We start from the raw sequence: 19,886 nt of genomic DNA, 5'->3' as shown, positions 1-19,886 counted from the left end.
TTTAGCAGCAGCACATCTTTGAATAAAATATTTCCTCTGTGAGAGTGCCTCGGATCCTTCTTGCAGTCTGGTCACAACCCGGGCTTGAAAGTGCTGGGCTCTGGGTTCCGCCAGGAAGCATGCGGATCGCAAGTGGCTGTTCTCAGCTGCACTCGGCTGTCAACATCCATTCTGCTGATTGGTATTAAACCAGTCTTTATAGAGCAAAACAGAACAGAAGAGTGTAAAGGTTTTCCCCAATACAATTTTGATGCCAAGGAACGCTTTAAGATGCTGCCTAACGTGAACAATATTCACAAACCGTTAGTGAGATGAGGAGGGGGAAAAAAGGCAGCCAAAATTCAAAATGCCTCGTTCTGTTACTTCTGTTTAGCAAAGGGTGATGCAGTCGCACAAGCACTGATGTCAGTCCTTTAGCTGAGTTACACATTAACATTCGGGTCCCAAATGAGAAGGCTAACTTCTTGTTACTTTTATTGGTGGATGCAAAAGACTTTGATTCAGCAAGTTATTTGAGCGCACAATTGGCCATTGAATTAAATGGGACTTACCAGCTTAAAACTAAACATGCCCTGCAGGCTGAACACTTTAACACTGAGATATTAAAAATAGATTAGGGTATAGCAGTACATAAGTGGAGACCATCCACCATCTGAAGTACAGAAAGAATTGAAAGAATTGAGAAGCAAAGGAACAAATCCAGCACATGATGTTTAATACCTTTAGGCATGATGGGATAATAAGTAAGTTATTGTTTTCTGAGCCATTAAAGGAACGCATTGGTTTTAGAGATCTTATTTCTAGTGAAATTTTGGTTTTCACAGGAAATACAGACTCTTCTTATGGCTTGCAATGTGTTTGCTAGAAACAGCCATCTGCTTCTCCTGCTTTCTCCTAAGGGGAATAAATTCCTTGCATCTGGCCTGTATAATAGGACTTAGTGCCAGATCCAAGACCCAATGAAGTTAAATGATGTCTTTCCCTTAGTCAGGAAAAAATCAGGATTATATTGCTTTTATAGCTAACATCTCCTGCTGCTTTTGCTGTTTTTTTGTTTTGAGTCTCATCCTACTCCAGATAATGGGCAGATGTTGCTGCCCGTATATCCTTATTTCTAGATTTATGCACAGGAATTCTTTTACCTTGCTGGCTTAGATGCTCAGTACTATCCATTTTCCAAAGAGCTTTTAAAAACTTCTAATTGCCTTAGTCTTAGAGACAAAACTGCTTAGAAAATCCAAAAATTGGCAACCAGGTGATAACTTAAAGCTTCCTATTTTTTTCCAGTTTCTTTACTTACTTTGTATCCAGATAATTATTTCTAATTTCTTTCAGCTTTATATGTTTCTGTTACTTTTTTGTTCATACTGTTAATGTCATTCTCTATGTGTTTTACCCGCTGCTCAGCTCTAGAAGCACCAGAGCCTTGCACAGTCATTTATTCAACAGCCAACTTTCTTTCTTTCTGCAGAGGACCTAGATTTTGCACATAATTTCAGACCACATGTAGGACAGAAATACTCCCTAGGGAAAGAATTCCCTAGGACTTTCCTCTCTCCTTCTGTGTAATACCTTCTGTGGGCAAGACCAGGTATCCATTTTTGTACAGTATTACATTCCTCTTTACTATTTTTATAGCAGTTGGTAAAAGTTGTAGAGATGTCTGTCTTTCATAACACATGGGAGGAAAAAAAAAAAAAGTCTTATGCATCTACCCAAGCAGTGCTGTTGAGCTGGTTGCAGAAGTAGGTGGGGAAATACAATCAACCAAAAAGTTACTGAAGTATATAGCATAGTGCAGTATAATGTTGCCACAGAGAATACTCTCTGTGCTTCTGTCCTGTGCCTACTTGTATGTATTCAGCAGTCAGTAAGTTTGGTGAAAACTTTGCTGATTACCAATTAATTTTCTAAAAAAGGATGGGTGGTAGTAGAGTACGGAATGGCTTCTACATGGTAAATAAATGAAGGTGTTACCTAAAAAAACCCAGAAAACTGAAGCGAATTATGGCACAAGTTTATAATATCGTGGGTGGCTAGGGAAAGTGGAGAGAATGAGTGCTTGCTTGATGACAGCAAACAGAACTGGCCAGAGGCAGGCTAAGGCAAACAGAGAAAGTCCTTCTCACAATGTGTAGTTCAGCTGTCGAGCTCATACCCGTGGGATGGCAGGGACGTTGAAGGCTTACATTAGTTCATAAAGAAATTGGACTCATTCATGTAAGAAAAATCTATTGGAGGTATTAAACACAAAGCCAGTGATCTTTAAAGCAGAAAGTTCTTGAGCCAAAAATTTTCAGGAAAGTGAACAGTACTGAAGTGAGATACATTTATGCTGTTCCTAAAGTATCTATGTGCTTCAGTATCTACTGTTATTCACTGCCGGAGGAATAGTGCTGGGCCAGATGGACCTTTAGTCTGACCTGTTTCATTTGTGTTTATATTTTTAAATAAAGTGGATGCTAGAAGTGTTAGCAGCTGCCTGGATTTGTGGCTTCCCTGATGCAGAAGTGCTGTCTTTCATGGGACCCTCGGAAGGAGCCACCTCAGACTCAGCTTTAAGCCCAGTGATGTAACAAAGGAGGCAGAAGATGATAGTTCAAAACATTATTGGGGATTTTAGAGGAGTTGCAAATGATTAGTGAATTAGAAATGTGTAGTAATCTAAGGGATTTGAAATTAGAAAAATATTTTTCTATGGTATCTAGCCTATAAAATCAAGATCAGTCTTCATAATGTAATGCAATGCAGCATTTCCTAAGCAGCAAGGATCCTGTATCTGCTTTTGGGATTGGAAACAAATGCTGCCAACGTATTGTATTGTTAGTACTTGTCACTATTTGTCCTTTTTCTAGGACCTACTGATAACTCAGTAAAGAATAGGTTCTCATTATCTAATGAAATCACCTGGAAATTGTTTATTGAATTCAGCAGATTCATCCTTAAATGCTTTGGTCATTCTTTTCAAAGAGTCAGTGGTAATTTGTTGTCAGTCCAGATCTAATATACATCTCTAAATGTCCCTTGGGATTATTATTCTGTTCCTTCAAGACAATCTTCACTGGCAGAGAATGCAATTATTAGCATTTAAATTGTCGTTTGCTTTGATGTAAACAGTAATATGCATCCTCCACAGGAATATTCATTACTGCCTTTCTTCCTCGATGCATGAATGTAACCATAAAAGCTTTATACTTTACTTGTGCATTTCCTAACATTCTTTTTTTTTTTTCTTTTTCATAGTGATTTACTCCATTTGTGATACATATTCAAAGACTATATCTTTTTTGGTTTGGACTTCAAAACCAGTGTGTGGGTATTGATGTTAAATATGCGTGTGTGTTGCTGCCTCCTGCATGGAGGTTTCTGTTTCTGATTTTGGGTAGTCTAACCAGTACTGCTGGAACTGGTTGCGTGTCTGTTTGTTTAGGAAATGGGTATCAACTCCAGTGTGCTGATTTGGGCAGCTGCATAATGCCATGGGATGTGGAAGCAGACATCAGGGTGGTATTTGATGTGAAAGCGTTTTTCAGTACACTGTGCTAGCAAATGCACTGGATATGTTCCAGTATTGCTCCTCTCTTCCATTCCACGTAACTTCAGGTACTTCATGAACTCCTTTTCATGCTTTCTGTAATGTGTTCTTGAATAAAATTGATCCCTCCACCCTCTGCACCAAACCGCTGCCCTCTGCTCATTCAAATCCCATCTCAAGGTGCTTTGATTTTGAAGAGCTCTCAATAATCCCTAAGTAGAGAAAGCATGTGGAGAATGGGAAATTCTACATTTTGTGGAGACTTCCAAGTTTTGAAAGAATTATTCGGTGTCATAGGCACGTGATATCTTGCAGTAATGCTTATACCTTGACCTGTGTCTGGACTGTTATTTCTACTTTTACCTTTGAAGATAAGTGGGATGTCTTTTCCTCTGAAAACACCAATGCAATAACTGTTTCCAGAAAAAAAACAGGCTTTTACATATCCTCATGTTCAACGAGAAAGAGGAGTTTGCTATGGTAACCAGTGCTGCAGGGTACAGCCAGCTCTGTAACCTCCCTTAGTGATCCTTAGTGGCCATGCAATGATCCATTTTTATATTTTTCCTCCCCATGTGTGCTAAGTGACAGATTTCTACCTTCCATGCTATCACCCTGGAGGGTCCTTCTGAAAGTATGGCACAGTTGTGTCACTCGCTGCAAATATTGCTTAGGCGTTTCACGTTTAATAGTGTTAAATGCATCAGAGACCCTCTGGCAGTAGGTTCTCCAGGAGCTGGTAATCAAAGCAGACGAGTGGGAAGGGTGTCCTAGGTCCCTGATAACCTGCACGGGCCTCCCTTGAACATTCACTCGTCCTTCTGCACTGCCTGGCCAGTCTGGCTTCATATGTCTGAAACTCCTTACAGTTAAGGTGGGAGACTCACAACACAAGTTACTAACTTCACAGGATAAATGCCGAAAAGCATTAGTAATGATCACTTTGTTGGTCCTTCTGTGAAGTGTTACTACAAAGCAGAATGCATTGTATGGATGCACTTCCATGTCTCGCTGTGGTTTCAGAGAACACTCACTTCTCCCCCTGCATCTAACATCTTTATTCCAACCTCCTGTTTTTTGAAACAGGCAAAAAAAGATCCAAACTCTCCTTCCAACTGTTTGGTTTTTTTTTTCCCTTAAAATTTCTATCTTTCTTATTTCCCTCCATTCCAGCAAAACAAAAAATCATAGAATCATAGAATGGGTTGGGTTGGAAGGGATCTTAAAGACCATCTAGTTCCAAGGCCCCCTGCCAGGAGCAGGGACATCTTCTGCTAGTTCAGGTTGCTCCAAGCCCGGTCCAGCCTGGCCTTGAACCCTTCCAGGGAGGGGGTTCCTGAGTCTTCCAACCTGGAAGGGTCTTATAAGAAAGCATTTTCATATAGAAAACCTGTTGGTGACAGTATTTTATGGAACTGGGAAATTAATGTGAGTGGAGAGGCCACAGTTTTTAAAAAAAACTTTTTAAATTACCAGAACTGCTTTGTAAGTAAATTAGGACTACAAAGGAGCAAGGGCTAGGAAAGTGTGATGAAGGCGCAGAGCCTGGATTAAGTAAGATTATGATCTTTCTTACATTAAAGTTGTATTGCTTTCTGTTTTCAGTAATACATCATAGATATTTGGGGCCACAGAATATCCTGACTTGGAAGGGAACGACAGGGATCATCGAGTCCAAGTCCTGACTTTGCACAGGGCACCCTAAAAGTCAAACCTTATATCTGAGAGCATTGCCCAAACACTTCTTCAACACCGGCAGGTTTGGGTCTTGATCACTTCCCTGGGAAGCTTGTTCCAGTGCTTTTTCACCCTTCTCAGTGAGTAACTTTTTCCTAATATCTGAAATTCCCCTGATGCAGCTTTTGGCCATTCCCTGGCATCCTATCACCAGGCACCCGAGAAAGGCGATGAGCACTTTGCTCTCCGCTCCCCGCCGTGAGGCAGCAAGGAGGGCACCCCTCAGTCACCTCCTCTCTGCACCGAGCAAACCTAGCACCTTCTGGGTACTGGGGTCAGATTCATTGGTGCTGTAACTGCATTAGTTCCAAAAGCTTACAACGTGGATGCGTTCGGCCCTTCATATTTAGTAGTTTGCTAACCAAAATGCAATAAAAGTCTTGGGTGTTTTTCAATTAAACGGATAAATAATATTAATACCATGAAAGAAATTTGCATTTATATAGCACTTCTCATTTACAAAGGATCTCAAAGCGATTTGCTGATAGTCATGTAAATTTCTAATTAAGAAGCCATTTTCTGATTATTTCTGCGTAAATGTATGTCTTTTTAATCACCAGAACTTCAGGCTACAGTATATTATCAGTGTCATACTCCAATCTACAGCCTTACAAATTATGAACTAGATCTGTAACCTCCTGCTGTGCTAGCTGAATCCTTACTCTAACGGGTAATCCCACGGGATTCAATGGAGCTGCTCACAGAACTGTTCGGCAGTGTATTGTTAAAGGATTGTACAGCTTAGACCTATGCATGGCTGAGGCAATCCCGTCTTTATAAATTTAATGAATAAATAAATTTAATAAATAAACCCATAATTTAATCCCACCAGAATAACACGAGCTCATTTTTTATCTGGAACCTAACAGCAAAATTAAATCCTGAAAAGGGGAAGATCTTTCTCAGGAACTTGTGTCAGTCCTCCCGTGCTGTTCGTTATGGGCAGTGCCAGGAGAGGCAGCAGTGGCGTTTCTGGCCTGCTGCTCAGAAATATGAATTATTTTACCGACTCTCTTGTCCTCAAATAAGGAGCCCGAGTCTGCTGTAAACAACAGCCTGTATTACAACTTTTTATGTGCGTATTTCTAGTTTGCAGAGGGAGATAGAGAAAGAGTTAGATAATTTGCTTTTGTGAATAGATTTCTGCAGGGATCTAAAGCATGGGAGAGGCAGTTCCACCAGGTGTATATGGATAACAAGAGCCTTCCTTGCTCCCCGTCAGTTGGAATAACTGCTTGTAGAAAAGAAGTGCTAAAACCTAAGTGGGGTGGAAAAATTTTCAGTAGCTCATTCAGATGGAATTCACTGTGTTCAGAAGAAAAACGAGCACCTCAGACAAAGAAAAAGGAAAGAACCAGGAGCATTTACACAAGGTACTACTGTCACCTTTCATGCTTTTTATCACTTTTCTCCCTGATCTCTCAGTTCTGCCTTTTCAGATAGGAATTTCACTTTTATCCCATCCCACCCACTTGAAAGCTGTTCCAGAGCCCCTCACCCACAAGACCACCTTGGCAAACAGATGGCATGGGCTTCAAACACCCTGAGATCCACGTGTCCGCTCTGTGTGCTGTCCCTCCTGGAGCCACCTTCATCCCTTACTGGCGTGCCTCGCATTTGCTGAATTCAGCAAAACCGTTCTGGATTTGCCATCAGGGCAACATCATACGTTTGTTTTGCGAGACAAATTGCATGGAGCCAGAATAGATTTTGCAGGGATACTTTTCCTGTGTGTCCTTACCAGCCTAACCATTGTCAGGGATGTGCCTTGGTGATGCAAAGGAGCTGGCATTGCTGCACGTGGGAACAAGGTTTGAATAAAAATCAGCAAGAAGATTTGTGCGAGGTGACTTTCTATGCTGGACATGTGGAAATGAGAGGCTCTGAGTGACTTTGCAACGGAGAGCCTCCCAAACAAACAAAGGAGAGTGAGGCTGGAAGAAACGCTGAAAGAAAATTAATATATTAAGAATTTTTATGAACTGAAGGAGTGATTGCCAACACTCCTTTCTCCATTTGATTTTAGCTTATCATACAAATCAAAACTTTTGGTCCTACATTCTCCAAGTCCTGCTTAAAGATAGCCAACCCCTTCTTTTCATCTGGTAAATTCCTCTTTTCTTCACATGCTCCCTCTGCACCACTTCTCTCTCCTGAGGCAGGCTGCAGAAACTGGAAGCCCCTTTATGTCTTTAATATGCAGGTGAGATGCTGTACGGAGGCATCAAATTACTAATGCAGAGCTAAGAACAAGGTATGATTCATTCATTCTTAGTCTTTCTAGTCCTGCACAACTATCTGATCAAGGTGATATTCAAGGAGGATAGTTTTACAGTGTAACAATAATTTTTATGTAATTTTTTTAAACCATTTTGTATTTTAATGTTGACACTAATTTTCGCAGGAGAAAGTACATGTACTTTGAAAAACGAGGTGCTGAAGCAAGTCATTCACCAAGTCTCCTTCATCTCTCACAAACATCAGAATAACTGTCAAAGTTTCCAAGGTTGCAAACCAGTTTGGTTTCTGGCATCTGGTACGTTAAGGTAAATATATAAGCACAGCGAGTGGGACATACTGCAGAGACCCCTGAGCTTGTACCCAAAAAGCTGGCTCCCAAACTGGGAGTAGATCTCACCTGATGGGTCTGTGCCTCCCTTTGATGCTGCACCTGAACCAACTGCCTCTTCTGCCAGGCAGTGATGTTAAGCTACCACAGCTCTAATGCTCCTGGCATTTATTTTAGCACGGTGGCACATTGTACTGCCCAGATGTTCTGGCTTTTCTGCAGATAGCTGCAGGTATGAGTATCTGATTCATCACATAGGCAAATATTCCCTAAAAGCACAAAAAGGTCTTTCTTCCACAGAAAACTTCCAGTTTTGCCGCGGAGTTTATAGAAGACAAAATAAGACCTTTGAAGCCGAGGGATGCTTATGGGGGAGCAGTGTTTAACTACCTTTTTGATGTTTTTTGGAATTTCTTACTGGAAAGTGTGTTGCATGAAAGTGCGATTAATAGGACGTTGCCTTTCAAAGAAAAGGCAGAGACTAATGAGTCAAACCAAAATGATGGATTGCACAGGCAAGGACAAGATGCATTTGCCTGGTGTTGCAGAGGAATAGCTGGGGGACCTGTGAGCACCGGGATAAGATAAACTCAACAGGTTTGTTTAATTATTATAGGCATGAATGAGTAAAAAGCATTAAGTAGGCAGGTGCAAAACATTGTAATAGGAATGTCAGGAGTATACTGGGATATCAGAGTTCCTCGGTCTGTGCTTATTCCATTTTACTGTGTGAGCTAAATCTCCAGTTCATTTTTTGGCAGTTGTAAACGTTAATCGAAATGCCGTTTTAGGGACTTGCTGTACTGTTTTTATGATGTCCGGGAGAAGTTTATGATGGAATTAACTCTCATGCTGGTGAGGTGGAAAGGGATGCTGGGTTAAGTATATCACTGCATGTGAGCTGTGCAGCTGCACAGAACATACTGGTCAATCATAACAGTTTTGACGTGCTTTTGTAAAACAAAAGGAAGGAAAAAGGAAGCCAGTGTTTTGAATTGGCAAAAGGTCCTCTTAAATAGCAGCCTTAAAATTATTTGCTTTGATTAGTTTGTATCTGCTGAAGACCAAATAAACAATTTGGGATTTTGGTACATGCTTTTCTCGTTTCTACTTCTAAATATAAAAAGTTCACATTAACTGGGTAAGAAGTGTATGGCAGGCAGGGTTTTGCTGTTTCCACAATAGAGAATCCCATAGGAACAATGAATCAAATGCAGAACCGAAGTAAACTTCGACTCCAGAAGACTCTGAATGGCACAAGCCTGGATGCAAAATGTTCAGAGAATTTTGAACAGGTAGTAGTAAACTGGATATAACTGTGGGTTATTCCTGATATAGTATATGCATCTGATTTGGCACAAATGATTATAATTAAGGCTGGCTACGGGTGTTGAAGGATGGCATTGGAGTAGTTATGGACCTGATCAAAGATATACTACAGCATCTGAGTAGTGGTCAAAATGACTTTTTAAAAAGGATTAGTCTGTCTCTAAAAATCCATAAACTGTTCACGGCTTTAATTTTTATTTGTCTCTAGTTAAAGACCTTGTTTCCTTTTTTTTTTTTTTTCCACTATTTAGACTAGTTTCATCGTGTATGCTTAATGGAATTACAATCCTTTTCACTCCATACATTTTTCAGAAGATTCATGCATTTTCATACTAATAACCTGTGCACTGCTAAATAACCAATGCCAGCCATAGTACAGTTAATCTTTCCCTATTTCTGACAGAATTAATGGTAAGAACCATTTTGCTACAGTTGAGTGTAATTTCCTGTCTGGGGATATAACTATTAGCTGACAAGATATTAAGCAAATATTGAATATTGCATTGAGAATGAAGCCTTCTAAACAGCTCCTAAATTTGCATAAATCATATTAATTAATTAATTTTCTGCTAAAAATAAAACATGCCCAAGCTGTGTTCAGCGTAAAAGTTTCCAGTCTGGTAGCATCTTGGAAGGAGCATAGCGGGAACCCTCGAAGCGGCAGACAAATCGAAGACCCTCCTCAGTCTACGGCAGCAAACTGACTCAGAGCAGGAGCTCTGCCTGCCCTTGTGGCCATTCCTGCCAGGCAGCTCGCTTTTCAGCCTGAGCTGGCAGGGAGGAGGAGGAGGGGCACGGGAGAATCTTGGAAATTATTTTGACATCCCCTGGGATTCCCAAGTCTCTGCAGCAGACTTGTAACGCTCGGTATGGTGCCTCTTGTTTAATAAGCAAACCTAAGAGTAAGGTTTTCTTTGCAAATATTTAACATCCCTGTTGTAGCTGTACGCGCCAGGAGCCGGAGAGGTGCTAAGCTCCCTTCCTTCCCAGGAAGAGGCATACATGCCATATCAGAGCAGGGAGAGCAGCACAAGCAAGAGCCTCTGAACGTTTTGCCAGGAAGTAGCTTTGCAGCTCTCACTGGTGTTATGGTGCAGCCACAAGCCTGCGTCCCTACAGCCTGTTTGAGAATTTAGGGAGCAGCTGGGGAGACAATCAAAAGATAAACTGAGCAGAGGAAGTGTACTTCGGTGTCTTTTCATCTGGATGTGCTGGAGTGTATAGGGCAAGCAAAGGGCGATGCAGGGACGGCAGGTCCTTTCATCGCAGTGGGCCAAAAGGATCTCAGGGCTTCAGTCCTCCTTTAACGTTTTTCCTCATATGGCTTGTATCCTTGAAAAAGACTTCAGAGCTACCTGAAAATGCCATGTGACAAGGAGTCAATTTACTATGTTATCATTAATAGCTCAAGCCTAGTGGCCATCAAGAAGCCCCAGGAGACGCTGCCAAGTGGCACTACGCTGCCAGCCTAACCATCCTGTCGTTCCTTTGAATAGAGGCTGCCTTTGAAAATGAGCAGCTTCAGCCACAGCAACTCTACGGCAGCGGCTCCCGGCTTCCCAGAGCCCGCAGGCGCTGCGAGGAGCACAGCACCAGCTGGATCAGAGCTCCTTTGAGCTGCAAGCCCTCCGCGTACACCAGCAGACTCGGGCCAGGCGGTACCTTCGTTCAGAGCAGTTCTTTGTGCCACGACATGCCACACGGCAGGATTGTCATAGGGGGGGTTCACAGTAATGTGCTTCTAACCTGGAGCTTTTGAAATAGTGCCTGCCCATCTCTGTCAATAACCCTTCTTCTAGGGGAGCCTTTGGGGATCTTTATTTTAATCTGAACTATGTCCCTTTTGTTTTGGGGTCAGCTTTTAATTCTCTGTCTTCAGTCGCTATATTGATGCCTCTCCTGCGTGTCTCTGAACTTTCCTTTGGCTACCTGGAGACTCCTTGCTTATTCTGAGACACAATTTAATCATATTATTTGCCTGTCATCTGACAGTGATATTTTCCTGTGCTTCAGGATTTGTGCAAAATGAGTTCTAGGTGGACTGGACCCATCTTCCTGGGGGTTAGTTGCATCTGATGGAGTTTAAAAGATAGTTTAAAGGACTCTGTCCATTCTTATGCTCCTAACAGCATGCACAACACTCTCATTATGAAATCTGGATAGCCTGGGTTTGTTGTTTTTTTTTTCATGGATTAGCATGTTTGCATGCTTTAAAAGTGGTTGACAGCCTGGACGATTGGGTTCAGGAAGAGCTTTTTGTTGCAGTTACTAACACTTCTAGAACCAAAACACTTCTGAGCTTTTAGAAAACATTTTCACCAATTCTTTTATGCTTTCTTGAAGTTTTAGGAAAAGAAACCAATTACCCAAACAAAACTACCTCCTTTTGATCAAAAGCATGGTGATCTGGAACTGCTTCTGAGAAAGAGGAGACAAACCCATCCAGCTTGGTATACGATCATTGATTTCCAGTGATCTGTCCCTGTATGACGAGGTGGAAGAGTGGAGTCAATTCTGCACAAAAGATACAGGCATCAGCTGTGGCTTTTCAGGTACATTCTTCTCCTTAAAACACTTCATTGATCCTAAAATCGGCAGGCAGCTGAAAAGCTTATGTTCACGCAAGTGTGTGTTGCCATTATTTTTCATTATGTTGGACTTCTCCCTTGAGCTATTTTTTTGCTTTTGTGTTGGTTTTTTTCCTTTTTTTTTTCTTTATACACTGAAGCTTACAGTACTTTGGAGCTCTTTGACTGAATGTGAATAAAGTGATACCAGGCAACAAAAATAAAAATGTTTTCATGATTGACAAAAGAACAAACAGCATCAGATGGCTACAAGTCTATGGCAGCTCCTCAAGTGAGTTCCAGTTCAAGGCTTGTCTCATATAAAGAGGGATTCACACTTATTTGAAGCTAATAAACCAGCCTAATGCAAGTTTGGGACTCTGTGAACTGTTGAGTAGAGTCTAAAGTTGGATGGGAAGACTCTGAGGATGAAGAAAATCAAATAATAGTAAGGTAATTAATGTCTGTTCTGGAGTCACGTGGGCAGCACAACGTCTCTAGAGCATCAGCTGTAGAAGTTCTCTGCAAAAGGTCAATGGATTCGTGTGGTTTTTGTTGTTTGGGTTTTTTTGTCATCTTACTTCAGGGAGTTGTGTCTACCATCTGAACAGCTGGAAAGGCAGAGCAATACTTTCTTCTCACACAGCATATGCTTAGTTGGAAGTGGACGGTGACTGCTTTTGTCTACAAGGACTGTGGTGACACTGCACCCTCCTGTTACACATACATTCATTTGTTCACTAGCAGTGAAAGGTTAGGTGGATGTCTGGAAATATCTATAAGAAAAGGGTGGACCCATCAAAAGCAGTGAGTTGGCCTCAGCTCAGGTCACCTGGAGCGTAGGAAGGGAAGAAGAGGACTTGCCATGATGGCATTGCAACATAAGATATAAAACCAACAACTTGAAAATTATTCTGAAAGGGCTATGTCAGCCAGAGCTAGTATGAAAATTTCAACAATGTTGGAGGCAAAAGTGTTCCCTCTAGTGTCTCACTGCAATTTATTTGGTAATGTTTCATGAAACATTGAAGCACAGATGCAGCAAAACCATTTCTCTATTTTTAAAACTTTTCAGGGACTTCTTTATTAGCCTTATAACTGCCTGGTCTTCACTTCCCCTTCTTTTCTTTCCTCCTCTTGCCTCATAATATTGATGTATCTTCCCTCTTAAGTCATTCTCCCTCTGGTAGAAAGTTTGGAGATGAAAAATATGCCCGCTAGAAAGTTTTCTGTGGGAAAAGATGAACTTCAGGGGGTTCCATTAGAAGAATGGAAAGAAGCAGTTCCACAGATTCCCATCACTCCAGACGACAGAGCAAGGAGGTACAAGGAAAACCAGGGTGTGCTGGGGTCTGCCTCCATCCAGGGGGGCTCTGGAAAGCAAGTGAGGAGGGGAAGGATGTGAGGAACTTTGAACTACAGCTCCCACAAGGCGCCGTGCGAGCCTGCACTGTCACGAAAAGCACTGGGGACCCAGCCCTAAATGTAACTTTACAGTATTTTTCTTCCAATTGACACACTTCATAACATTTTATTCTCTCAGAGGTGGTGTTATTTGTGCTTTCTGTCTGATTCAGGAAAAGAACTAATTACGAAACAGTCTTTCTGAAGGCAAAAGCTCCATTTGTCTGCAGTCTCCCCATCTGATGGTCTTCAGCAGCATGGTCCCACGTTTATTTCTTTTCTGAGGTCTCCTGTCTCATTTGGTACAGAAGAGCCACCACGAATGAAACAACATAGCCCTGGGAATGCCTGCCAGCCGTTGAAAAATGGAACTGAGAATCATTTGCAGAAATCAGTGTTATTTATGATCACCTGTAGAAACCCATATTACGTGTTTCTAATGAATTTGATCTATTTTTCTTTGTGATCATTTCTTTACTAGTAGGACTGGCAGTTTTAAACAATTTTAAATTAAAGGAGATCAAGAAAGAGATAGAATAAATAGAATGTCTTGCCTACGAATGCTGATCCTGCTCCTTTTACTAAAGCAAAAGACCCTCATAATTCATTCATGCCTGTGCAGTCATGACTTATGAAGCTTTTACACTCATGAGAGAAACATAATACTCACCCTTCATGGGTGAAATATTCTATATGGACTTGGAATTTATTTTCCACTGGTCTCTCTCTTGAAATGCTCATCTTAAAGGTCTGATGAGAAGTTTTGTTCAAGAATTAGATTTCTTTACAGAAATTAGAGCAGTTAACCAGACCACTGACAAAATCTGACCAGTTTCTCTCTCATTATTTTATCCCAGCTTTACAGCTTTATTCCAATTTTCTTCATGCTCACGTTGGACATGACGTACCAAGACATTAGGTATGGGAGTTAGCTGAGGATACTGTACATAACTGTTTCTAAGCGCAGCTATTACCGAGGGTAGTGTTTAGGGGTGAACACAAATTGCAGCAGATCTCTAGGCGACCCGAGGAAGACTCACGTTCATGGTTTGGGCCAGCAAGGATGTGCCAGCCTGTCGAGCCAGATTCCACCGAGCTGACCAGTCTGCACTGTATGGCGGATTTAAAGAATTTCAGGAAGGACTTTTGAATAGACCATTTAAGAACGGTAATTATGCTAGTAACAAAGCCAAGTGAAGCAGTCAGAAGTCTCAGCCAGGACTTACCCAAAGTACCGGTAAAATACATCTGTGTGTAAGGCAGGTCATTGCCTGGCGGCTGGATACACACGGATGTGTTGTCCAGACCCTGTGGCAGTGGTGTCGGTGTGCGGTACAGTTTGGAGGCTCTCAAGAGATTCCAGTCCTGCCATCGCAGTCCGGCGCTCTGTAGAATTAAGTTCATGCCTTAAGCTAGGTATGCGTATTGGTATGTAACAAAAAATCGAGTCTAAGGGGCAAATACGCAGAATTGTGTAGGAAAGTGAAGGTGAAAATACATAGCTGGCAGGATTTGCAAAAGCATGGAAAAGCTGGAGAGTAGAAGTCTCATTAGGCACACAAAAATCCTTTAAAATCTGGCCTGGACCAAACGAATGCCCTTATGCAAGATACGTTAGCCAATTTTTTACTTTTCCAAGTACTAAGTAAGATCTTCGCTCTTCTGAAAATCTGGCTCAGGGTGAGAATGCTGAGATTTTTATGAAATCTGGATGTAAGGTCAAAATGTAGCTTTCCTCCACATATTACTGAAAGCAATAGACACTCTTCAGAAATTAAGGAATTCATGCAACATCTTTGTGCCTCTGTTTACCCTTATGTACCCTCATGTATTCATGGTATTTTCAGACTTTTTTTTGAGGCTGTCTTAATGTTCATTTCACATTCACAGAAGTTCAGGTGAAATTTCACGTACAAATGTACATGGACAAGGACAAGGACAAGTACGTTATGGCTCTCACATAAAATGTTTGAGTCTGGAACAGTGATTAGGCATTGCCATAATTCTAATACTGTAGAGCTGAAACTTTTTATCGCTTTGGAGAAAGTTCTTTTTACCAGTTTTTGTTCTGTTTCTCGCTTTATTGCTGGCAAAAATGTGTTGTGTAACACCTCATTAGATAATTACTTGATTACAATTTAATTTCTTATGCAGAATCTTCCAGAAGTAATGCACTTACAGTCTCAAACTTTCTGTGGGTGGTATTACTAAGCAATTGTATTTTAAACAGATTGCATGGATATGATTATTTCATTAAACTGCCGATTGTTCTTGTATGTATGTGTGCTGGCAAGGAAATAATCAGATAATGGATGCTAAGGCCACAGTCTGAATTGCACACTGCTCCTTAGCTATCTGACCTGTAATTTTAATGCAACATTTTCCCCTTCACTAGCGCACACTGCATTTATATTAAAATTATAGCTAAATTGCACAAAAGTCAGAGAATTCTGAAATGAGGCGTTAGGTAAAACTGGCAGTTCTTTCCATGTGTATAATTAAAATAAATTTTTACTGTTGGAGGAGTGCTACCAAAAAAAGAGGGAAGAGGTGAGAAAGAGTGAGCTGAGCTCTTGATTTTTCTTGTGCATCATCAGCAAGCAGGCTTACTGAGTTCTTTGTAGTGACACCTGTGTGGTGTCCCCATTGACTGGTAAGGTGCTACAAATGTTGAAAATTCCTAATTCTGAAGAGCCTGGAGTTTCACAGGTGGGAATGATGGGCTCATTTGGTCTCTGGTGCCTTTATTTTCAGAAGAGACTTTTTGGGTGAATCCTCGGTCCTTTTGTAGGGGTTTGCAGTTGATTTTGATCAACTTTTTAAGGCAGACTGAATGCCGATGTATGAAGAACGTTGTGTTTTCATGCACGACTTTGTTACGTGCTGCAGAAAGGGGGCTGTGGTTGTGGTTCGATACATGGCTGCACAGCAGTGGGCAAGGGACGTGCCCTGGGGAGGGTGTTCCATCTCCCTCTCTAACCCATAAGCCCACCATACAGCATCAGTGGAATGCATGAAGGCTGTTCTTAGTGTTCCCAGCAGAACAGCTGATTTCCACTGAGGAAGGAGGAAGAAATTGAAAAGGGAATAGAAAGAAAAGGAAAAAAGGTGGTGAGGTAGAATACAAATGCTGAACATGTAAAAACGAACATCAGGCTCCTTTTAATTTGTTCCCCCTCACAGTTTTGAAAATGTTTTTAAACTGGCTTAGAAAAGACCGTGTAGAAGTATGACATGGAGAAAGCATTAAAAATAAATATAGGGAAAACATCAACAGCAACTAAGGTTGGCCTTCATCTAGGAAGCCATGTGAGAAGGGAAAGACAGGAATGAGTAAGATGTAACTCTATAACAAGAATAGAACTGTCAGCTGAACATAAAACTCATGAATTTTCCTGGTCTCCTGCTTATCTAAGAAACATTTATTTAAGGGTCCAGTAGGGAAAACTGAAGTTAGTATCAGATTTTTTGTTAATAGTTAGGTGCTTTTGTTAAGCAAAGGTATTTTGCCTCAAGGAAGCTAAGACTTAAGCGGAGCTGGAGCCCGAGCAGCACTCCTACCACCAGATGACCCTCAGAGCGAAGTAGTGCGGTGGAAGGAGCAGCAGGGAGGCAGGAGGTGAACCAGGGCTGCCTCTTCTGCCCCCTTCTCTTATATTTCTCTTATGCCCGTTCCTGTATCAGCATGCTCTGGACCAGTTGAGTGTATTGTACTACAGTCGATCAGTTGACAATAGTCAAATAGTCTTCTATTTCTTAAAACCAGAAACAAGAGGGGCCCATGAAAATAATTCCATCCCAATCTTATTTCAACCACTCTTTGATTTTTTTTTTTCCTTTAAAATGTGTGTCTATTGAACTCAGTTATTGCTGAAGGCAGGGAATGAAGAAAACATGATCTGTTGACAGCTGGTTACAGTTTGGTTCACATAAAGTGCTCTTAATCCTTGCAACAGCAGTGAGAATTATGCATTAAAGAAATGGACTGTATCATATGCAGGACTAGTAGCTAAGATTGTAGCTGAGATTGCTCAGTACTTCCTTTTATTATAATAATAGCTTTTATTTCCCTAATTGCCTATAACTTTGCTCAAATGTAATCCTGTGGATTGACACTTGTCATGTAAAGCATATACCTCAGCTGGAGTTACTGAGTTGAAATTTTCAGCAACAACAGTTTAGCCACTTCCAAGAACCAGATTAGGGGAGGAAATCTGTTCAGTGCCGTTTAAAAGTTTTATGGCAGCTCCTTTTCAAAATGAGCATATACATATAAAGGAATCCAACTGAGGCTGCCCTTGTAACCCTTATTTTGGCTTTTTCCAGCTGCTGAGCATCTGACTTTCAACCTTGACGTTGTTGTCTAGTACTTCATGTTGGTGATACTATGTAATTTCACAGTGAGTTCCTGCAAAAGCATAGATTTGATCCGAACATACAGAACACAAATAGCAGAGAAATAAAACCGTCCGGTGCTTTTAAACGGAACCTTGGTTTTATTTCTGCAGTTCTCCTGCTTTCCTTCTAATGAACATGAATCTATCTCTTAAATACATTTATCTTTGCATTAAAATCTGTTTCTTTCTACTACAATGTAGTGCTTATGCAAGTGTTCCTGCTGTTTCTTGTCCTGCTTTTGGCTTACATCAGTATATTAGGTCTTTGGGGAAAGAGCAAAATAAATTGACTGCAGCTGTTTTTTCAAATATTGGACTATCTCTGAGAAGTGTGTTTCTCTCCTCTTATCACTCATGCCTGCCTCTTCCATGGGCTTGCTAATCATTTTGTTTCTTCATAAGAATGGAGTATTTCCTCTGTCATCTCCCCTTGACAATGCAAATGGTATGGAATCGAAACCTGAACTTTTCTGTGTTTTGTGCCAGCAATACTGGCAAGCCTTTCCAGAGCCGCCTCCTGGAAATCAGATGAAAGATCGGATTAAACTACTAAACCTTCACTGGCCATGGAAGTTTTGGTTAGTCTGAGAATCTGTCTCTGCTCTGACTTCAGACCAAATCATGTTCCCTGTAACTACAGGATAGAAAGTGTTTTTCTTATAGCGGTGCAGATAGGTCAGCGATTAATTGCTGCATTTCCTGACTATTGGTACTGCAGTAAATTTTTTTAAATACTGTGCATATGGTATTGACAAACTATATATCTAAATATAATCATTTCAGAGTCATATTAATTAAATCTGTTCAAGTTTGGCAGATCAGGCTCTTCCTCAGCTTGTTTTGAAAACTTAGAAAGTATTTGTTATGCCATCATCAGGTTAAAATAAGGCAGAACTGAGGCTGAACACTTAGGAGTGTAAAGATGTGGATGCACACCCCTCAGATCTTCCAAGCTGTCCACCATTAACTTTGATACCTTCATCTGATCTGATGTACTTTACCTGTATAAAAGGCGAGGTATATTTTTTGAAAAAGCCAGATTTCACACTTTCCATGAAAAAATTTGACAAAACAGTTTTGCCTAATACGCTTATAATCCCTTGCTTTTTTGCTAACTAATGTATTGAGGAACACAGAATACAGAGTGAAGTGTCAGAAGGACCTTGAGAAGATTAAATTCAAGAAAGAAGTTTTCAAGTGCATTTTAAACTCAGGTCTCCAAAACTCATGAGTCACGAGCACTGGTCTTACAGCAGAGCCTGTGTGTGTGTTGAGAGCAGAAGAACCAGCAGAGTTTCTCTAAAGAGTTTTTTCAAAAAATCTCAAGAAGAAAGAGATCATCAAACCTCTCCCCAGAGTTTGTATGATGAGACTGTAAAGACAACACTAGATCTACTAGAATCAATGAGAGCATCGCCCTTGGGACTTCAGCAGTAACATTTATTCCCATCTTGAGGTTTTGTTCTCAGGAAGGGAGCAGTAGTGGTTTTTATGGAAGGAAAATGTGAAAACATGGAGAGTTCCGGATATTCTGTCTACAGAAGCTATAGCAATAAGGCGCTAAAGTAACTAGAGAAGAAAACAAAAGTCTAAAGGCAAAATGACATAAAAGCAGAACCAAAATAGAGGTAATAAAATGAAGGGGGGGGGGGGGGTAGGTTTTTTGAGCATTTCTTTGTTATTTTCTTTCTTGCTAAATGCTCAATTACCAACCTTACAGGCTGAACCGTGTTAATCAAAAAGAGGTGGTGGTTAGCAGGAACTCAGCAGTTGTGTGTAAATAGAGGTTTAGCTATTGAATGACAATTAAACGCTTTTAAAAAGTAAATTTCCAAGCGATGAACTCAGCCTCATGAGGGCTGGAAGGAAAATAGTAAAGCTGGATTCAGCCGCAAACCACTAACTGTAAACAAATGACTGGCAGCATATCTGCTTCCTAAAATACCTTATTAACACCCTGTCTTTAACTCTTCCGTCATGGAACAAACTCACAAAGACCTACAACAAAATACTGAAACCTCTCAGTTTCTGAAACAGCAGATCTGTAGAGTGCCTTATTTTAAAGGGAAAACAGCGAGCAGTCTAAAAAATGGATTATTCCCTTAAATTCCATTGCTGCCTTATGTCCTTTAGGTTAAACTTCACCTGAGCAGTCTTGACAAATTTTGGGTCATGATCTAAAAACAACGCAGCCTAACGTGTGGCTGATGTCAGCGAGCGACGGCCGAGGAGGGCACAGCCCTGCCAGAGCGGCTCGGCTCAGAGGGGGGTCCTGGGGGTCCCAGTGCGACTGCAGGCTTGCTCTTCTGGCGTGAAGTTTGGGGGGGTTAGCGTTTCTCCCACTCATT

The 19,886-nt window shown here is 41.1% G+C and overlaps 1 long non-coding RNA gene across 1 annotated transcript in view; it reads left to right on the top strand.

The window, feature by feature from the left end:
• The window catches only part of LOC130144718 (uncharacterized), a 48,687-nt gene that overhangs the window by 7,773 nt on the left and 21,028 nt on the right, over positions 1–19,886 (top strand). The window contains exons 2-5 of the long non-coding RNA XR_008820226.1: positions 5,141–5,352; positions 6,412–6,645; positions 7,476–7,526; positions 7,677–11,722. This is a non-coding gene — a long non-coding RNA (uncharacterized LOC130144718). The remainder of the gene's footprint in view (positions 1–5,140; positions 5,353–6,411; positions 6,646–7,475; positions 7,527–7,676; positions 11,723–19,886) is intronic.

This window comes from Falco biarmicus, chromosome 2, assembly GCF_023638135.1.
Source record: "Falco biarmicus isolate bFalBia1 chromosome 2, bFalBia1.pri, whole genome shotgun sequence".
NCBI classification, from domain to species: domain Eukaryota; kingdom Metazoa; phylum Chordata; class Aves; order Falconiformes; family Falconidae; genus Falco; species Falco biarmicus.
The sequence above is the reverse complement of the archived record's forward strand: the minus strand, read 5'-3'. Positions and strand labels throughout refer to the sequence as shown.